This window comes from Pteropus alecto, unplaced genomic scaffold (assembly GCF_000325575.1).
Source record: "Pteropus alecto unplaced genomic scaffold, ASM32557v1 scaffold161, whole genome shotgun sequence".
In the NCBI taxonomy this organism is placed as follows: domain Eukaryota; kingdom Metazoa; phylum Chordata; class Mammalia; order Chiroptera; family Pteropodidae; genus Pteropus; species Pteropus alecto.
This window is the reverse complement of record NW_006432943.1, coordinates 5,874,353-5,886,140: the sequence shown is the minus strand read 5'-3', so window position 1 is coordinate 5,886,140 and position 11,788 is coordinate 5,874,353.

Genomic DNA, 11,788 nt, shown 5'->3' with positions numbered 1-11,788 from the left:
ATCAAAGAACAATGGATTTGCTGAAAGACTATATAAAGTTCAGTTTTCTCATTTTTAAAAGGGAATAATAATTATCATTCAATGAGATTGGTTTGAGAATTAAATAAGATGGTTCCAAATATTTTTTATTTTTATTTTTATTATTATTTTTTTAAGTTCCACTGTCATTTATTGGAATTAAATAATAAAAAATACAATTTGGACATATTTTTTTCTTTTTTTAATTATATTTTTTATGTTTTATTGTTTTTTATGGTGACATTGGTTAACGGAATCCAATATGTTTCAGCTGTATACTTTAACAGTAAGGCATATATATATTTACACTGTGTTCGCCTCCCATAGTTAGATTTCTTTTTGTCACCACATATTTGACACCTTTTACCCTGTCTACCTCTCCCCAAGCACTTTTTAAATTAAGAAGCATTCAATATTAGCATAATTAGGAAAAAATTTCCCCAGCATTACTCTAATAATAAATATACCTGTACCTAATAATAAACTATCTAAATAGCAATTATATATGCATTGTTATCCTATTAAATGCTATTATTCATGAAACTAATACAAATATGGAGCAATGAAATAACAAAGTAAATAGTTTTATTGTAATCTAAATGTCATTTCTTACAGGAAGCCTTCCTCAGTCTCTAGCTCCCAACAGGTATGCTGTCTGGCACTCCCATAATATCTTTTATTTCCTTCATCCTAGCACATACCCCTCTCCCCTGGCCCAATGTGGTTTTTGTCTATTTGTCTGTGTCTCCCAATTTATGGTAAGGGCTTTAAGTACAGAGACTATATCACTCTTGTTCATTATTATAACTCTGAAATCTAAAAATTAGACTTGGCAGACAGCAGGCATTCAAAATAGAAATGAATTAATCTTTAAAATGCATTGTAGTCGTTTGTTATTCAACGATCTATTACAAGATCTGGATTATACACTTTGCATACATTTGGTAATTCCTTTCAATCAAGTCTTCTACAGCACTTAATGAAAATAACTGAGTTCACAAGCACATATCTATGAGAGAATAGACTCCTTTCACAATTCTTATATTATTTAGCAACTTCAAGAGTTCTTTTGGCTGGCCATGATATTTCGTATGCATCCCAATAATGTTAATATTAATTTTTAATATTCATATTTTCCTTATATTTAAAGTTTCTTTTTATTTGCTCTTGATTTAAGTATATTTCTTATTTTCTATGTAAGACTTTTTTTACTATTTCATTTTTAATTTCTAATTTTGTTGAATTGTGATTAGAAAGTGGCCTGTATAATTTCTACTTTTAAAAATATATTGATATCTTCTTTGTAGATAACATGATTAACACAAATATCAATGGTAATCATTTTCTCCTTCATTTTATCCACTGAATTTTTAGTTTGACTCTTTTTTTTCTTAAAGCTTTAAAATTTGGGAGCGAGTGGGTGTGCATGTGTGCTTGCACATGCTGCACTCAAATTCCCTTAACTTCTCTTGCAGTATTTTTCATTTAAAAAATTTTATGTATTTCTTTTTGTCCCTAAGCTGTTCTGTTTCATTGGCTCTGACACTAATTATTTGGGCTATTCTTCCTCTCTCTGAGTGCTGAACCACTTAGGAGTTTTGTTATTTTCCTTTATTAGATTAATGGGGCTTAATTCTATTTTCTGAAGTATTTTAAAGGGTGTGAATATCACAGTAGGTCTCTAATTCTATGAACTTGTGTTGTAGTAGCTGGGGGGCTGTCAGCCCCTTCAAAAGCCCTGGGAAGGGGTCCATGGTTGGGGCATTGCAAAAAAGAGGAGTGGGAGATCATCCCCAATTTTGTTTTTTGACAGGACTTTGACAGAGCTTTAAGACCAGAGAGACAAAAGAGCTGGAAATCAGAACACAGGGAGAGGAAATTTCATTCAGATTACCTTTTCCAACAATCACCTGCCCATAGGTTTGTCTCAGCTTATGATATTTACCTGATTCTACTTCACTACTGAAATATACAAATAACTATTTTTATGAGTCGCTTAATAAAAACTATGTCAGAAGAGAAGTACTTTGACAGTAATGACTTTTTAAACAAAAATATATTTCCAAAGGCATATGTAATATAGGCCCAACTTTGGAAGTCCAAACTCTGAGCAGTTGTTTCAAATGTAATTTAAAAAAGAATTCTGGACTTATACTAATCAATAGCACCATTTATAAAATTTATTTATTGTATCATTTTTTAGAAAACTATTGCAGAAAAGAAATTGAAGTCGGAAATAAAAAAACCACTAGGGAATTTCATAATATAGTTATTGTATAATAAAACAGGAAGAAATCATGAAGTTTGTAGCTGAGATTTATTGATTATCTCATGATAAAGTATAAACAGTTGTTGGAATTAAAATGAGTTACTCATTTTTCTTTTATGAAAAGTTAAGTATTCCATATTTATGTGACCTTTTATGTTATGACAAGTGGCTGTCAAGAGTATGCTACCAAACATATTTGAGAAAAAATATTAATATAATAGTCTCCCCTTATTTGAGGTTTCTCTTTCTGAGGTTTTAGTTATGTGAGGTCAATCAAGATCTGAAAATATTAAATGAGAAATTCCAGAAATAAACAATTCATAAGTTTTAAATTGTGTACTGTCCTAAGTAGCATGAGAAAGTCTCGCACAGTCCTGCTCCATGTCACATAGGATGTGATCGTCCCCTTGGCCAGCATATCCATTCTGTATATGCTCTCCATCTGTTAGTCACTTAGCAGCCATCTCAGTTATCAGATCCACCTTCACAGTATCACAGTGGTGTGTTCAAGTAACCCTATTTTATTTAATAATGGCCCCTAAGTACAATAGTAGTAATGCTATCATTCAGATATGCCAAAGAGAAGCCATGAAGTGATTACTTTAAATGAAAAGGTATGTATGTATAGTAAAAAAAAAAAAAAAAAAAAAAAAAAATAGTATATATAGGGTTCGATACTATCCATAGTTTCAGGCATTCACTGGGGGTCTTGGAACATATCCCCTGGGGTTAAGGGAGGATTAGAGTATGTCCTTTTAAGGTAAAGGTAACACTTTACTACTATAAGTGAGAAAGTAACTTGACCTATAGAGAGGGCATCTTGAAAACTGATGTTTGGAAATGTTCCCATTTTATTAAGTGATAGTTTTAGCTCAAAATAAATAAACCTATATAAGATTTTCAAACCTGTGCATGCTAAAAACTCAACAATAAAATTTTCAGTGGATTGAAGCAATTTGTTAAAATTAATGTAACTTCTTATTAGTTTGTGAGGAAAACTGATTAACATCGAGGAAGATGGAAATATATTAGTTAAATTTTAAGAAAAATAATTTTACTTAATTGAGATGATTGAGATTTTTAAAATGAGTATTATGATTTATTAATCATAGCCAAAAATATCCTTCCATTTGACTCTCTGTATTTCCATAAAGTATCTTTTCAACTATGGCAGTTATTACCAAGTATGGAAGTAAACCACACTTAGAATAAGATCCTAAAATTGCTGTATTATAAGGGTTAAGCCAGATTTGTAAAGCATATTTAGTCACATTGATCATGTGGCTCTCAGTCCTATAGTCACCACAGTTTAAAATAAAATTATAATACAAGAGGGCTTTTTTGGCTCCTTTTTTAGGTTCCTTTGTCACCCCAATAAATTTAATAAAAGTAAATTAAAAAATAAGGAAATTTTAATTAAAAAAAAAGAGGGCTTTTAAACCAATAATAAGAAATAAAATTTAAATTGTCTTTAAAATTTTATCCTTGCCTCATCTGTTTTTAATTTTCATTTTTGAGTATGCTTTTCAACATATACATTATTCTGATTAGTCATAAAGCAATACATAAATAAATATTTGGGGTCTGTTTTCAAAATATTGATAAGGGTATATTGTTAGAAAAGTGTAAGACATTGCATTAAAGAGAGCAGGAAAGAACACAGATACAGCCGGCATGAAAGGCAAATGTGACAGTCTGAAATTTTCTGCCTGTCAAACCAAAGGTATTGTATTTTTCATATAAGATGGTGAAAGATGGTGGGCAAAACTCGTGGTATACTCGAAAGAATACTTATCTCCTAAAATGCTTTTTACATATTTTTCCTACCAATTAGAATATGACTAGGAGGAATGATTACTCATTATAACCAAAACCATATTGCCAGCAGAACATAGGGAGATTTCGTTAGCCTTCTAACACTACCCTCCTACATGGGATTTAGGTATATTTTAAATTAAAATTGTTTCAGGAAAGAGGTGTTTACAAAAATTGTATAGTTCCAAAATCACAATAACCCCAAATCTTATCTGTCTCTTTCCAATCTTACCCTATGCTATTCTTCCCAATCATATGACAGACTGGAGGAAGGGGGGAATTTTATTTCGAGTAGGTATTTTAAATAGGCCATAACTAAATATCAGTGCAATTCTAAGGCACATATCAGAAACCCAAAACATGTGTTCTTCATCTTTTGCAACTCTATTTTTGTTTCTAAGGGAAATTTGAGTCTCAGGAATGTTTGTTTAGCAGATATTCTATTGCAATTAACTGAAAAGGAAAGGAACAAAGAGAAGTCAATTATAGCTATCTGGTCATTTGGAAACACCCAACATTAGCTGTCAGTTAATGGAGGAGGCCAGAAACTTTTCCTTCCTCAGCCCTTCTTATAATTAATATGGTCATTCATATTATACCTTACAGACAGAAATCAATAAATCACCGACAAGAAAGGCACTGCTTAAGATGTATGTGAAATTTAGTTATTTTCTTTAGCTCAAAAACACTCAAACTAACATTTTCAGACTGTGTGCCTATACTTCTACATACATGCAGAGAGAACTCGTTCAATGTGTTCACAGCTATAGTCAGAAAGACACTTTATTAAAACAGAAGAATCAGTTCTTTTAAACAACGTTTGCAGCCTCCACAAAAGATACTGCTGTAAGATGTGTAAGGAGGCATTATCTTTTACAGAGCTGTGCATCCCCTATGCACCATCTCCTCTTGTGAGTGCGGAACATCTGTGTTTATTTTGCATGACAAAGTTGTTCCTTGGCTTTGCCAAAATGAGTTTTGATGTGAGACTCTGGGTTTGTGGATTTTCCGAAGGGTGGTGATAAAGCTCAAGTGGTAGGACATTGTTTTTGTATATAATGCATATTGCATGATGTTATCCATATTTAATGACAAGTGCGCTATATTTTTAATCTTTATAGCTTTAATGTGTGTAAGAGGTTTTAATAATTGGTGCTGGGATGATGGTAACTTCCCAGAAATGCTCAGCACAACTGCTGTGTTCTCAGCCCGCAGTTTGCACAGGTTGTAAATTATAAAACTTGATTAGTGATAGACTTGGCAATATCTCTCGTCTTTTGAAGATGCCAATCTGTAGCATCATGGGTACAAAATATTTCCATTCACACTTTTAATATTCACCTAAATAGCCTGCATGAAAAACTCCAGAAGAAAAACAATGAGTTATTCAGGGAAATAAAAGTGTTCTCCTAAAGGATTTCTTAACTTTCTAATCTTACTGGCAGAAATATTTAGAATTCTATATATGCAAAAACTAAGCAGGTTAACTTCAGTGATTATCTATTTAAGATTCTAATATTAATGCTTATAAGAACAGAGTTTTAAATTTAATAGATATAAATTCCATAATGTTTCTTTAGAAAAAGACTTTGTGAGAAAATCACATATATGGAATCTAACAAATTTAACCACTTTTATTTTCAACAATATCAATTTTTTCTCGGTTGAACTTTTTCTGTACTCCTTTTGTCTAGATTGTCTCCTCAGTCCAGCAATCAGTCCACTAATGTTGAAAGAGAAGATCAATCAACCAATGAGCATTTACTGAGTCTTTACTTCAAGGTAGTAAAGAATATCATTGGAAATTCCAGAACTTGTCCATATACTTCACAGCAAAACAACTATCATCCATCCCTACCCTTATTATATTCATCACAGCAGAACACAAAAGATTTAATCTGTGCTGAACCAAAGGACCCTAGACATGGAACCACCAAGCTCAGCTTAGGGTAGAGAGGCTATAGTGAAAACATAGACTTCTGTGAAAGTCTACATATAAAAACTGAGACTTGCCCTACCCCTACAGCCCAACTTCTCAATAAATCCCAAACTGCCAAAACAATCTTGAGGAAAAAAAATCTAGAGGCCTCACACATCCTATTTTCAAAACATATTATAAAGCTACAGTAATCAAAACTGTATAGTACTGACATATAGATCAATGAAACAGAATAGAGAGCCCTGAAATAAACTCTGTGTATATGGCCAAATGACCTTGGACAAGGGTGTCAAAGCTGCACAATGCGTAAAGTATAGTCTTTTTACCAAATAGTACTGGCAAAACTGGATACCCATGTGCAAAAGAATGAAGATAGATCCTTACCTAACACCATATAGAAAAACTAACTAAAAACAAATTAAAGACCTAAATGTAACATCTCAAACTATAAAACTCCTAGAAGAAAATATGTAGCTGAATCTTCATGACATTGAATTTGGTTATGATTTCTTCAATGTTATACCTAAAACACAGTCAACAAAAGTAAAATAGATCAATGAGACTACAATAAACTTAAATACCTCTGCACAGCAAAGAGAACAATGAACAGAATGAAAAGGCAACCTATGGAGTGAGATAAAATATTTTCAAGCCATATTTATGATAAGGAATTAATATCCAGAATATATAAAGACCTCCTACAATTCAACAGCAACAACAACAAATAACAAATAATTTTAAAATGGGCAAAGGACTTGAATAGACATTTATTCTAAAAAGATATACAAATGACCAACAAGCATATGAAAAGGTGCTCAACATCATTAATCAACAGAGAAATGTAAATCAAAACCACAATGAGATATCACCTCACACCTGTTAGAGTGTGCACTATCAAAAAAAAAAAAAAAACCACCTCGAGGAAAAAAAATGGCATAGATAACAGAGGCTCTGTTCATTCCTCTGATGACCAAATCAAAGTTGTGGTGGAAACAAGGAGCTAAGAGTAAGGAAAAATCTCCTGGGATCTAGATGAACAAGCCATACAACCAGAGAGAAATACAAGAAATCACCCTGCAATGGCAGAAGGTAGGATGGGGTGAGGACACAAGGCTGCCCGGTCAGAGCAGCTGAGTGAGTTGGAGGCTGCGGCAAAGGCAGATGCCTCTTAAAGGGGCCATGTCTGCGAGTGGATTTTCACAGTGATGGGTCTGCTCTCTCTGAGTATCAGTGCCAATTTGGCTGCGCACAGGGAACAGCAGGGACTTATAGGAAGACATTGTCAGAGTGAGGGCCAAGGTGAGACTTGCTCTGTACAGAATTGCTGGCAGTATCCATTGTTCCCTGTTGAGCCCTCCTTCCTCCCAGTGCACAAACACAGCGCTGCCATAGTCTGAACATCACCAAACTGGATAACCAAGGTTGCTCTGTCCAGAGGATTCACTGAAGCTCCACCTCCCCCAACTCATGGCACCACCCAAGCCACATCCAGGGGTATCTTTAGCGAATCAGGTGCTCCTTGCTGAGCAGCGTCAAGACTTACACTGGAGGGAGCCTTAGTTTCTGGTGTGGCCTTTTGGGGCAACTATAAGCATAGCATCTGTGGATTGCTTGCTGAATCTTAACAGTGGCCCTAGACGGGTAGAGGCTTGAGCTAAATTTGGCCTGCAGCTGAACCCCTCTCAAGACTGTGCCACTGAACATGCACTTCACAAATCCACACTAATCAGACCGGGAGACTTAGGAGCTTTGCTTTGTACATAGAAACAGACACGGAAAGGCAGCCAAAATGGGAAGACAAAGAAGCAGAAACCATATGAGAGAAGAGAACAGAGATCCAGATATAATGGAGTCAAGTAATCTAACAGATGCAGAGTTCAAAACACTGGTTATAAAGATGCTCAATGAACTTTTGGTAAGTGTAGAGAAGTTCAACAAAGAGATAAAACAATGGAAATGGAAATTATAAAAGGGAACCAGTCTGAAACGAAGAACACATTATCTGAGATGAGAAGTATATTACATGGAATAAACAAAGTGAATAAAGAAGAGGATCAAATGCCTTATCTAGAGGATGGGAAAGCCAAGGACATACAATCAGAATGGCAAGAGATGAGATGCCAAGACTATAAAAATAATTTAAGGAGCATATAAGATACTATAAGGATCCAAATATCCATCTGATCAGCATAACTGAAAAAAAATCAAGATGTTGAACAGCTGTTTGAAGAAATAATGATGGAAAACTTCCCTAACCTGATGAAGGAAATGAACATACAACCCCAGGAAGCTCAGAGAATTCCAAAACTCAGGGATCCAAAGAGGCCCACACCAAGACACATCATAATTAAAATGCCCAAGGTTAAATACAAAGAAAGAATATTAAAAGCAGCAAGAGAAAAACAGGTAGTTACTTATAAGGGAACACCCATAAGACTGGCAGCTAATTTCTTAAAAGCAACTATGCAGGACAGAAGGGCTTGGCACAAAATATTCAATAGGATGAAGACCCAGGGTCTATAACCAAGGATACTTTATGCAGCAGAGCTATCATTTAGAGTTGAAGGACAGATAAAGAGCTTCTCAGACAAAAATAAGCTAAAGGAATTTATCACCACCGAACCAGTATTACAGGAAATGTTGGAGGGACTTCTTTAAAAATACTGCCTAGAAGAGACTCGCTTCAGATTAAAAGACACACTTAGACTAAAAGAAAGGGTATGAAAAAAGATATTGCTTTGATGGACGTAGAAGGTATTTAAGTCAGACAGAGAAAGATAAATACTATATGATTTAACTTATATGTGGAATCTAAGGAATAAAAAGAACAAACTAATCTAAAACAGAATCACAAATATAGTGGACAACTTGGTGATAGATGAGGAGAGGGGGGTTAGAGGGCTGGGAGAATGGGGTGAAGGGTTAAAGAAGTACAAATTAGTAGCTGATGGATGGTCACGAGCACAGCATAGGGAATGCAGTTAGCATTAATATGTTGGCTAGGTAGAGGGTCAGGGGAGGGAGGGAGCAATTGAGGGGATCATTTTATGAACTATATAGGTGTATAACCAATGTACTGTATGCTTGAAACTAATTAAAATAAATAAATTAAAACAAAACAAAACACGAATGTGGGTGAGGATGTGTAGAAATTGCAACCCTTGCACACTGTTGGTGAGGTTGTAAAATGGTGCAGCTGCTATGAGAAACAATAAGAACTAATAATATAATTACAATTGATAAATTGGACTTCATCAAAATTAATGTCCTCTCTTCAAAAGACATAATTTAGGAAATAACAAGGCAAACCACACCTTGGGAAAAATATTTGCAATAAATATGTCTAACAAAATATATATTAAAACTATATACATAACTCTTATAATTCAAAAATAAGAAGGAAAAACCCAATAAAATATGGGCAAAGGACTTCAACAGATATTTCACAACAGAAAATATGTGAATGACCAATAAATACATGAATAGATGCTCAAAATCATTGCTCTTCAGGAAAATGTAAATTAAAACTATAATGAGATATGACTAAACATTGAAGTTAATGGCTAAAATTAAAAATACTGACAAAAATAAGTGTCAGTGAGAATGTAGAACTAGAACTCTCATATACTATTATGAGAGCATGAATGGTACAATACTGAAAAATGTTTGGCAGTTTCTTATCAAATTAAACATACACTTAACTCATTTCACTACAAAGATAAAGGAAAACATGTTCAAACAAACACTCGTGCACAAATTCTCATAGTAGATTTAGTCCTAAAAGCCAAAACTGGGAAAAAAACTCAAATATCCATCAAAGGAAAATAGATTTAAAAAATTGTGGCATATCTATACAATGGAATGCTATTAAGTGCTGATACATACAATGTGGATGAATATCAAGATTATTCTGCTGAACTAAAGAAGCCACACACAAAGAAGAATGTACTATACATGAACTTCTAAACAGGTAACACTAATTTATGTAAATTTATGTTAATAAAAATTACATCAGTGCCTTGGGTCAGAGAGAGTAGAAAGAAAAGAGCAAAAGAGAACTTTCTGGGGTGATAGTAATGTCAATCTCTTGGTTAGGGTGGTGATTACATGGTTGTGCATATTTACTGAAGCTCATTGAACAGTATATCTTGTGATGTGATAATTTAAAGCTCAGTAAATTCGATTTATGAAAAATAGTGGTATCATCTTTGTTATTTAGAAGTATTGAGGTAAATGACTAAAAATCACAGATAAAAGAATTGAAAGGGTTACATGCGGTGTGTGAAACTTCAGATTTAATGTTAAATGATTGCTGTTTATAATTTTATTTCTTGTTAATCTATTTGAAGTTTTTAATAAGGTACATATATTACTTTAAAGGAGTAAGTAAAATAACTAAATTAATTAATTTGACTATTAGGACTAATTATTAATTTTCAGGTTTCTAAATCATATAGGTTTGTGTTCTAACTCTATCTCTGCTAGTAAGCTCTTTGATCTTGGAAAAAATAGTTCACCTCTCTAAGCCTCAGTTCTTAGTCACATGATTGAAGATAAAAATGTCAGCAGTCTCACAAACTTGTTCTGAAGTCTGCAACCTACATTCTTTGTGAAGCACTTAACTACAATGCCTGGTAAATAATATGTATTACATTTTAACCATCAATATTATTAAATATCTCTAGCTTTCTCATTTCCATACCTCACAAATCCCTTCATCAACTGCAATAGTCCTTTCAATTTCTCCCTTCTTACCCCTTATGTCTTTCCAAATTATTAGGATAGAATATTTTCTCTATTCAGACAAGTCCCAAAAGTAGACATATTCTTAGATCATTAATGTAAGAAAGAGGTATATCAAACGTAGCTAAGTATCCATCTTTCGTTCTGTTTTGTTGTTGTTCACATTATTAAACATTTAGGTTACTTGAAAAACTTGTTACCTGAAAATTGTGTTGGTGAGGCTTTCCTTGAATAAGATTGAACACATATTCCCTATGCCCTGAATACCAAGACATTGAAATTAGTTTTCTATGTGAAATAATTTGCCTGGGTTTCATCTAGATTTCAGTATAAGTAGGATAAATCTTACCTACTTGTATTGATGGAGAAGATAGGCTTTTTATTCCATACACAGGAGATATATTCAACCCAAGATATTAAATTTGGGATAATCCACTGATTTTCATAATTTAAATATATGTCTTTATATTCAAAAGTGATCTTGTTTATTTCCTGTTTCTAATAACTTTAAATAATCTTGTTTTCTTGGTATAAAACAATAACTACCTCTTTGAAACAGTGTCAACTAATAAAAGTGATAGCAAGGATCTTTGTTTTCTTTCTTACATTCAAGATATTTAGCCGAATTAATAATAGCATAGTAAATAGAATGTATAAACAATTTTTCACTGTATTCTCATCACAATTTTAAGCAACTTCATCATCAAGTCACATTCTAGGGTTATTGAGATAGGACAACAAATTGGTTTTATTTATACCTTATACTGACAGAATATGTTCATAAAGCAGAACAATTGATAGAACGGAAGTGAAATAAGGGGACAGAATTATTACAGATTAAATTATTAGCCTCTACATAATATATGTTACATGAGAAGATAGAAATATGATTCATAGAAAAATTAAAAATATTTATTCTCATTAATAAACTTCTATTAAAAATGAGAGATTTTCTACATAAAACTGGCAAAGATAAAAATATACATAATATTTAAACTGGCAAG